General features: G+C 46.6%; 1 long non-coding RNA gene across 1 annotated transcript; it reads right to left on the bottom strand.

The window, feature by feature from the left end:
- Nucleotides 1–1,505: 1,505 nt before the first annotated feature.
- Nucleotides 1,506–10,488, bottom strand: LOC142411053 (uncharacterized). Its single transcript, XR_012776094.1, has 3 exons — nt 10,414–10,488; nt 6,561–6,699; nt 1,506–4,750 (listed from the first exon to the last, which is right to left on the bottom strand). It is a non-coding gene; the product is annotated as an uncharacterized LOC142411053 (long non-coding RNA).
- Nucleotides 10,489–10,807: the final 319 nt, after the last annotated feature.

Consider the following 10,807-nt stretch of genomic DNA (forward strand, 5'->3'; position numbering starts at 1 on the left):
GCGCGTCTTTACCGTTCAAGAACCCCTGCTCCGCAGGAGCGGGTGCGCTTGTGCCACGTTTTTCCTTCCGAAAGATTTCCACCTTTTGTGTATTCGTCTTTCCCTGCCAAACCCTGCCCCTCTGTCCCCACAGAGAGGTTCGGTGGCGTTACTGTTTATTCCCGTGACTAAAATTTCCAGCATTTTAAGGCATGTAGACTTAGCAGCAAGCGGAGGCAAGACCCACCTGAGGGACCTCTGCTGTCCCGGGAGGACAAATGACGGGACCATGGCCGGGGAGGAGAGACAGTGGGGACAGAGGGAGAACACCGAGAGCACGGGAGGGAGGAGGACCGCTGCTGTTCGTTAAATCCAGGACCGTGACCCCCTTCCCGGGGCTCCTGTGGTACTGGAAGATCACTGGCACTGGTTCAGCTCCTGTAACGCATTGCTGTAACGAAGCCCTCTCCAAAGCGTTGCTGCGGTTTTGGGGGAGTAGGAGGTAAAAGCTCCTGATATCCCATCCCGGTAACTCCAGTCTTAGCGCGGCGAAGTTCCACGTATCTCAAAGGAGCGGCACTGTCGGGATTTAGGCCCAGTTGTTGTCGCATCTTGTTTGCCTCTGCTCTCTGATCCGTGCTCTCGCTGCGGCCGGCACCGGAGGGGCCCCACCAAAGGCTCCCGGGCGTGGAAGGGGCAGCTCTGCTGCTCCCAGACATCAGCAGGGCTCCAAACCGAAGTACAGCTGCCCCGAGAAGTGCTCCTGCCTGCTTCCTCCTCTCCGGGAGAAGGACGCAGCCTTCACGGTAGTAAAATACAAATACGGTTATTCTACATTTGAAGACTAGCTTTAGATCTAACGTTACGATTTAACATTAAACACCGCGTTTGTGATGAAAACGCAGACTGGTCTGATACGACTGGGACATACAGTGCAAGGCCAGAGATGAGTTACTCATACGATTAGTTAACTAAGAGTAGACGGTTCCTCATATTAGTAAACTTACAAATGGCTGCTCCAAACCTTAGGGACAATTTTTGAATTTTATTTCCATAGGATTTTCGTAAGCCTACAGAAGTGTGCTTGAGAAGAATGTGCAGAGAGGCTGAAGAAAACTCTTTACAACACTCTACCCCAGATCTTCTAAAAGAGACAAATTTTACAGTCAGTTAAAGCAGATCGATTATCATTATGGGTTGAACATTGTCAAATGCAGTCGGGAAGACTAAGTGAGAAGAGGAGGCTTTGGTAATTCTCATTCTTATGAAGTAAACATTTCACACTTCAACAATTCCAGGCAATCAGAATTTGCTACTGGAAAAGATCTTTTGAGTTGCATTCTTGGTGAGGCAGGTGGAAGCTCCCGCGCGAAGGCCGTGAGGCGATGCTCCTGGAGAGGCAGTCGTCCTTTTGTTTTTGCTGGCTTGGTCTGTAGATCTTCAACCTTGGATCTAAAACAAAACAAAACAAAACAATAGGTAATATAATTAAGAACAGAAAGTAGTGCGTATCTCTAACGCGCCACATTTTTACTTGCTCGTTCTGCAGCCTCCCTTTGTATACCCATAAAGCCGTACGCATACAACAGCTAGCGTACACGCTTACATCGACTCGTCCATCCGCGTTAACTGTGCAAGCATACGCATGTGCTGGGATTTACATCTCCAGTCCCACGCACGTGCTAACTTAAATATGTGCATGTTTTAAAACAGCTGAAGTGCAAACAGGGGTTTTTAATCCCATTAGTGCACATACGTGCGTAGGTCAGTTTGTAGGAAGGAAGACGCTATCAATTATAAAAGGGCTGAAGCATTAAAGCTCAACAGATTTTGAAAGTAGTAAACAGTAACTACCTGTACTACTGAACTTATTACTAGTAAGTACATTTGTGAATAGTCTCAACTCAATATTGGTATGTAAATATACTTTTTACCAGATTAAGATTCATATTCATTCATTTAGATATTTCACAAAATTGTAATAAACTTGAAAGTTGATGGAAATTCGGTAAGGCTCTGACAAGTCTTCATGAAAATATTCTGCTTTTTAGAAATACAACCAGAGATTTTAAAACATTATTTCTTTTGCTATTCAGTATGTTATGAATATTATGGAACACAATACAGTCATATTCAAAATACAATAACCTCGGGGGTTCCAAAATAACTTAAGATCATCAGGCCGGGTTTACACACGTTGCATACACAAAAGCTCACAGCGAAGTCCATCAGTAGATCTTTGCAGGCTTTGGCTCCTGACAGTCTGTTCCACGTACCTTTTTTAACACAACTTTAAAAAAATGAAAACAATTAAGCGAATAGAAGTACATCTTTCCACTGTTCAAAGCGTGCACTCTGCAAATCGCGCTCCTTTGTGCCAGCCCGAGGCACCACGTATTAATGGCACGCTGTGAAGCTGGAAGTCTCTCAGATTTGGTGAAGGAACTCAAGCTCCTCAAATCCCTCAGTTCCCCAGCTGCCATCCGGTGATGCATTCCTTTTTGGGTGGTAATTACCACTTTAAAAGTATTAGCAGGCCATTACAGACCGAGCAGTTCCCCTGCTCTGCAAGGCTCCTGAGTACGCAGCAGCTTGTGTAGACGTAAGTGGCCTTGCAGCTAACGAGAAGACATTTTGCAAGCCAGCCACCCCGCTGCTGAGCACCTGGGGATGCTGCTGGAGGAACGGGATCTCCTAAGTGGTGGCAGGACTCTCAGCTGTGTATGTGGGAAGCCAAAGGGCAGATTGCTAATGGGGACAGTAAAGGCAACCGAGCCCGTCGTGCACTGCAGCCGCGTGCCACCCCAGGAGAGCAGAGGGACCCTCCCAGGCACCGGGAGCCCACGGTACGGGACGGGCAGAGCCGCTGCCGCGTCCGCTCCTAAGTGCCAGGGTGACGTTGCCATACGCGACGCTTATACCTACCTTGAGGGACGGGTTCCATCTTGGGAGCTGCAGCTTGCGTTGTGCTGTGCGTGACGTGGAACGTGAGGGACGTGGGTAATTTTAGAACAGCGTCACGGTTTCCTGGCACAGGGACAGACGCTCCGCACGATGTATGACTTGTTTGCCCTGTTATGTATAGCGAGGAGGCTGTGCTTTCAGTGCATTAAATCACTTCGGTTTTGAGGCCAAAAGATGCTTTGAATAAAATCGGAATTTCTTTTTTCCAAAAGTACGTGTACTGTAAAGTGGTGCAAACCCCGCAAAAATGAGGCTATGAAATCCACGGCCTTTACGTGATCAGTCCACGCAGCTACAGCCACGGGGGCATTTCCAGTATTTCTACTCAGCGACTGCTGGGAGTCCCCAGGACCTGGAAGCCCGCCCGCAAGAGGACGGCTCAAACGTAGGTGACTCCCAGCAGGCGCAAGTTCTCACTACTGCGTGAGAAGGAGCTGCAAAGGAACGGTCCTTTGATGGGCTGCTGCTCCTCTTTGGGGGAAGTAAACCGGTCTGGAGCCCTTTCATATTCCTTCTGCGTTAGAAAAGGGGTTTGGTTATTACTGTAATGTAATTCTTTACTGGGAAAAGGCTTTGCCAAATTTAGTACCACCAATACTACCTCTACTCATTAAAGAAAGTGATTTCTTGCTTGATTAGAATGCACGATACGTACACAACGCGGCACGGCATTCCAAGAACCATACGTTTGTACTTGCTCTGCCCTCAGGAAACGCGCTTCTAAGACAGTTTGCTTTTTTGAATCTGACGAAGTCACCCGTTGAGCGCATCACACGGGGAACAACACGGCAGGCAGAAGAGAAAGGAGACGGGGCAGCGTCCCGGGCCGAGGGGCCCGCTGCCGGCTTGCTGGTCCCTGGGGAGAGCGCTCCGGCGCGGCTGCCGGCAGTTGCCACCCCGGCCCCGCGGAAGCCGGTCGGTACCAGCAGCGATCTCATACCCATGGGAATCAAAACTCGGCCCGAGCTCTTGAGGCAAAACTGATTTTGAGCTGAGCGTCTTGCTTATGCACAGCAAACCAACCAAATGCAAAGCACTGACTCGTTTTATTGAAAGATGTGTGCCTTCATTTTGATGAGCTATGCAGTTTGGAAAACTGAAGTAATACTTTCAGTCAAGACAAAATAATGCCTAATAGTGTTGCAATAAGCAAATAAATTTTACAGCTACACCAACTTTAATGATAGCTCTCAGTTTTCTCTTCCCAATCAGGACACTTACTGATGTCTCAAGGTACAGATTTATGAGTCCTCTTTCCAATTGTAAATGGATAATTTTGAATTTCAGCTTTTTGCTGTATTAACCACTAGCACTGAATGGCTTGTACAGCACGTGATAAAAATCATCATCCTTGTCTACTGAGTTTTATAATAATCGTTGGCCATCTTCTATGCATTTCTTGGGTTTTGTCTTCTGTCTTAGAATTTTGGCTTTGCTTTCGAAAGACTCAAAGCGCTACAGATGTTTATGTCTGTTGATACATGTGCATGTTGTGTACGCGTACACATACCTACACACAGTTCCAGCACAAGCAAAAATACAATGTTTAATTTGTAACAATTTTAATTTTAAAATATTTGGTACCTGAGATTTTTGTGAAATTAACCAAGTGCCAAGTTAACGGCTGTTCACCAGCACAGAGCACTGCGTCCTCCGTACTCCCAGAAAAAGAGAAGGTACTCACTGTCCCGACGGCTTGTCTGCTTCCTTCATTTCCACTTGGGATGCTCCGTTTTTTTCTCCCCTCGCTTTCACCCTTTGCGTGTGCTGTTTGACACGCTGTTCCCGTTTCCCTTCTCTGAGGAATCTAAGTAAACGCGGTAAAATTATTATTTCAGTTGTTTTATCTTCATTGACCCTTCTGTTTCCAGTTTCAAGTATTTTAACTCATTTCTGCCAAAAATATAAACACAGACACAGGCAAATGCGAGCAGATGCGAGCAAATGCCGCGGCTTTGCCTTCGCTGACACGTGCTTTGTGGTGTACGGCCCGCGCGGTGGTCTCGCGCTGCCGTGCCTCACGCTGGCTCCTACACGCGCGGGGATCTGTTGAGGTATTTCGTTCTTGATGTAATGCAGCGCCTCGCCTCGCGCGGTGCGGAAGCCCGATGTGCTCTGGGGATAGCGCAGAGCCTGGCAGCGCAGCAGACTGGTTTTGCTGGGTCCTCTGCACGGCTGCTGTAGAAGCTGGAAGACTTTCAGCGCACAGGGCAGGGGATGAAAAAGGCAACAAGGAGAGACGGAGGGTGGGGGAGCTGAAGGAGGTCCTGCAGCTCAAAGGGGGAGACACGGAGGGGGAGTTCAGCACCAGCAAGGGTGAAGCCACACGCGACGCTGCGGAAGGCACGCTAACAGAACCGGAACTGGAAGGGGCGACTGAGCCGCGCCCGGTGCCGGCGGCTGAGCCGTCTGCAGCGTAGGCAAACGACTCTTCGGCCGTCCTGCCTGTAAATTTAAAATCCTGTTGGGCAGCAGAAATACAAAAAGGAGTACTACAGAACAGCCCTTTCCAAGGCACGAGGGATACTCATGCAGGTGTGAAAGCCAGCGCAAGAACAGGACTGAAGTATCGATGACTGCTAAATAAATGTATTTACTGTACTGTACTTTTGTGCTCATCGGACTTGTCTGGCCATAGCCGTGGCATCTGTAACCACCTCTTTTCCGTATTATGAGATAGTATAATATAGTGTATTTTTCCTCAAAGCTGATTAAAATTGTCCTTGATTTACAGACATCTGTTTAGTAGTTATGTCCTGGGATTGTCAACTAGAACATGCTTGTACAGGCAGTCAAGTTACAGCCTCATATGCACTAATTTTTAGAAGTGCAAAATGGAGCAAACCAACACATCTTGTAATCAGAAAAACAAACAGAACATTTCAAGCCTTCCCCATATACATGAAAACCAAACAGAAAAAACCCCTGAAACTTAATTTGAATACTTCCTAAAAATAGCATCAGACATTTCACAGGCTCTTAAAAATTTGGGACATGTTCATACTTCTCCCCCATCTTTTTTTTTTTTGACTCTCATAAAGAAGAATGATTTCAAGTATTTTCCCGCCCAGCTGACCGACGAGAACAACGGAGACAGGTCCGTCCGTGCGCGCGGCAGGAGCAGCCCGGCAAGGTGAGGCCGTCAGTCAGCCCAGATGCGCTTACTCCATTTTGCAGAAAGGACCAGAGATACTCAATCTCTAGTCAGCCCTCTGGCTCACACTCGCTGCATTACGATGATATAGAGATACTGTAAAATAGTTGGTTTCTTATTAAAATAAATTATTACTACAATAAAATAAGAATGGCTTTAACAGCATGCTTCTTGTCTCGGTATTGCATCGTACGTGAAGGAGCAAATGCCTCCAGCGCAGGTGCAAGTCTCAAAGCTCTAGCAGATACCTTTGAAGTTTGTTTATTTTATTTTCAAGTGAGCCTGGAATTAACTTGATTTTTTAATTTCTCTTTAGACACAGTGATTGTTAATTAGGGTGCAAGATTTTTTACTTCACAGAATAGCAAAAAAGAAATGAGTATTTCATAGTAACAAAATTAAATGGAAGTCATCAATAGCGTTACGCAGAAACAGTTTATAATCTTACCTTTTTAACACTCACCTTGTAGCTTCCTCTTTTACTTTCAGCAACCTCTCTTCCATGATTTCGCGTGTACGGTCCTGTTTCTCAGCTCCCTCTTTCATGGTGTAGTAGCTGATGTTATCCGTGCATTTTTTGGTATCTACAGCAGAATATAACGCTAACACATTATATGGAAATGATAGCCATTAAAAACTGGTTTCATATTGAAATTAAAAATGTTGCCAAGGCTGTTGCTCCGCGACGCCGTGGTTAGTGCCCGGGTGCCCGGGGAAATGCTGTGACTGGCGTGCGGTTGCTGCCGCTCCGGGACGGCCGGGGGCCGGGCGCGGGGCAGCCGGCAGCCCCCCGCAGCGGGCACCTCCCCACGCCGCGGCACGCGGAGGAAGACGCTTCCCCGATGTTTTCCCGCTTGTCACACAGCACGAACATGCTTCCGTTGCTGCAAGAGGGTTTAATACAGGGTCCAGTAAATCAGAAATCAGAGCTGCGAGAAGGCTTGGCTTGAACACCTTTTTTTGGTTGTAGTAAAAGAGTAATGGTGCTGCGGAGGCCAGGGGCGGTTGCGTAACGACTATGCGCAGGAGTTCTGCGAAGGCTACAAGGGGTGAAGTCAGAGCCCATAACTGAATTCTGCATCTTGTACTCCTGTGTTTTTATTGCCTTCAATTAAGTTGTAGCATTCACAGACGAAATGCTGTATTTATTTTGTACTTACTTACAAGAGTCTTATTTCCCCAAGATTTGGGGAAAAAAACCAGACAGATAAAACAAATCTGTTTAAATTATTTAAATTCAGATTAATGCTGATGCTTTACATAAACTCCTACCATAAAGTGAAAAGCTTAAAACTACTGCTTAATGACTTCAGAACAAGCCCCGCAGAGCCCAGCAGCACCCGCCCTCCCGCGAGGGGGGGTAACCGTCCCATCCACTTACAGCTTAAGCCCCTAAGGTCTCTTAAAACTTGCTGCACCCCCAGTCTTGCAGAAACTCTCGACTGTGGTCTGCATGCTTTGTTCTTCTCCCGGCCTTGTACAAGGCTCTTCCCGCTAAATGAAAGACGTACCCGTGCAGTTCCGGAGTTCAGCAAACGCCGTAGGCTGCCGTGACACGTTACGCTGCTTGGCTCACACCGCCTTAGGACCGTGTGCTCTGAAACAGTTTTCAAACCAGTCGGTGTTTTAGAGGAGGCATTTGCAGCGGGGACTGGACTTCGGTGAAAAGCAAGACGTGCCAGCGGCAGCGTCTGGCCTGCGGATTTGCTCACAGAGAACCGAGTTTCCTTTGCTGCTGCGTAATTAGATAGGTCAGTAACCGTTATGAAGAATGCCTGAATTTTATCCCTAGTAGAAGCACAAAATGGTTTTATAAAAGGCACTCAGGTCTAAAGATATCAAGATAGTGGCAGGCATGACAGCACGTAAAGTTTAGGACCAAAAATAAGGGGAAAAAAATGGGAAATTTACAGATATATTTTCAGATCTAGAATGCTGTGCTAACAGTAATTGTAATTGGCAACATTCTAGCTTTTCAAATTCTGTCCTATCTTATTTTTTTCCAGGTGGATACGCATTTACCTTTAATTACAGCTGAAAGAGGTATTTGCTCAATCTCATATTACTGAAGAACAGGAAAATGACGTTCACCTGTAACTTCGGTATGACGTGTTTAGTAGCCCAGGGGAGACAGCTATCCTAATGGCACACGTAGTGTAATGCGTAACGCTACCTGAGCTTCGGGAACATGGGTCAGTGGCATAGAATTGCATCCTGAGTTATCAAAAGGTGAAAAGTAGCGTGCGGCGGTCAAGTTCATAAAACTGCCATCATCCCACTTTGGGACTGCTAACCCAAAACCTTCACCAATGTGCAGCATGGTAAACCTTGGGGATCACCTGAACTGGTAAGAAGAAACAACTGACGATGTTTCAGCAATATTTTTTCCATTTAAGTAAAATATAAAGTCGATTTTGTGGAAAACTATCAGTCTTAAAAACGTATTGCTGAGAAAGCGTACTGAATGTATTTTCTCACGTAGCGGCTGTGTACGCATAGTGGCAGCACCCTGCAAGGCCAACCCTTGTCTGCAGCGCAAGCGACAGATCACCAGAGCCTGGGAAAAGGGAGGCCGAGCGCGTGTTTTCTAATTATGTTAGCCAAATCTGGGGAGCAAAAGCAGGCAGGACAATAGGGCCCTGTGGTAAGAAAACAGTAGTTCCAGGAGAGAGGGTGGGCAGAGGCTCAGAAGAGCCCGCGCCTGTATTTTGGTTACAGAAGGGCAGCTTCAGTGTCCTCCTCCGCCCCAGTGAAAAAGCAGCCGGCACCCTGCCCTGAGGGACTTCTGCCCCATGTTCCGACCGCTGGGCTGCACAGTCTCCATCTCTTTACATCCGAGGATATTCAGTTATTGATAGAATACAGCTCACCAGCCTTGTGGAGTCACTTGTGGAAGAGCTAAGTCAAAGCCCTACCTCCACATTCAACTTCTCACATTCCCAGAAACCTGGTCCCTAGCACTTGGTTGTAGGGTTAGGCCCTTCCCTCAGCATTTTCCAAACAAAGCTACAAAAACATTCTAGTTTTGTTCTGCCAGGTTGAACGCCCTTAAAAAAATCAAAACTATTCTGTGAAGCCAAATTATTTCCCAGACAAACCACCTTACCTATACTTCAAGTTAATAAATCCCCAAGGTTTTGCACCGAGGAAAATTACTGCGGTAGATTTGAAATATTTTATAGGCACTTCATTTTTCTCAGTGCAAAAGCTTACCTCCAAACTGGCTTACAATAAAACTGCCAACTATATTTTAATAGCATTGCCTATGACCATGCTTCTGTAACCACGCCGCTGCAAAGGAAGTCAATCAACTAACCGGAGGAGAACGCTATGGGACCGAGCCGTTTCCAGAACTGTCCCCTATGAGGTTACCAATTCAGGCGGAGACAGAGCGGCAATGACATGGCGTGCTCACGCTGGTTTGACACATAGGCACAAGAAGAGTATTTACTTTTGGGAAAGCCAAGGTATGCAACGGCAACCACAAGCAACCCTTACTCGCCTATCCATGCCTTTATCCTAGTTACTCCAAGCTAGGATTCTACATCCAAGACAACCCCATAATTTTAAGAAAAATATTTTAAGTTTTATTAAGTAAGGGTAGCCGCCTTGTGGGTTTTTTCCCCCCCATTCCAACAAGAACAATTTGAAAACTAAAATCTTTAGGGTTAAATAAAGGAATATTCTCTGTAACACTCAAGGAATATGAAAACTGCTTCTAACAAGATGATCAGAGAACAAAGAAATACACTAAACGTGAGAGCAAAAATTAAAGATTGTTAATATAAAAATATGAGAACGTGTGGCAAAGCTCTTATTAACGTCAGCATTTATTCGGTATGAATGTAAAGGAGCCAACACAGCGTAGCAGCCTGTACGTGGTCCTGCGGTGCCACCTCGTGTGCGACGCGTGCCCAGGCAGGTACAGAACAGTCCAGGTGGCGTTCGGTCAAGAACACTTCAACGCATACAGCGTCTACGTCCTGTAAAGCCATCGGTTGTTGTTATCGTTGTGTATGCGTAGCACCTGTAGCATTGTAAGTACCTAAATAGGTTTGCTTGGTTTGGTTTTTTTTAAAGAAGAAAAAACTTTTACGGGGAAATTCAGGAACTGTTTTCTGTGCATGAACACGTTATTCTCCCCATTTATTTATGTGGGAACATGGAAGAGAAAAATGAGGAATATTTGAATGTATCACGTAACAATATACTTATTCCTTCTCTTGTCGTTCGACATCCAATTCTATTCTATGCTAACCGAATTTCTGTAGGCCTAAAAGCAACCGTCAGGCTGGCCATAACAAAGACCTCCGTACCTAGAGAAAGCAGACCGCACCGCTTCAACCGGCTGAGCGGGACCCCGGGAGCCGCTGTCCTTCAGGGAAGCTCTGGGGCTTCGGCAGGGATTCAGCCCGGACGTTCTCGGGGGACGCCAGCGGGTGTTCCCGTCTGACCCACCGTTCACAGCACAACGATGCGTTTTTCTCACGCAGCCGGCTTCTGGCCGTGCTCCTGCTTCGGGTACTGTGAGTTACCCTCCGGCTCCAACAGTGCTGCACAACAAAACAGTTTCCGGAACTGTCGCGCTTACATCATCAGCTTACATCATCATCTCTCATACCAGAGAAAGCAGGAAATAAGTGACCCACGTTGGTTTGATCCATGTACACAAAAAGGATAATTTTACCCAGGAAAGTCTGTGTAAAGTAG

Source organism: Mycteria americana, chromosome 6 (assembly GCF_035582795.1).
Source record: "Mycteria americana isolate JAX WOST 10 ecotype Jacksonville Zoo and Gardens chromosome 6, USCA_MyAme_1.0, whole genome shotgun sequence".
In the NCBI taxonomy this organism is placed as follows: domain Eukaryota; kingdom Metazoa; phylum Chordata; class Aves; order Ciconiiformes; family Ciconiidae; genus Mycteria; species Mycteria americana.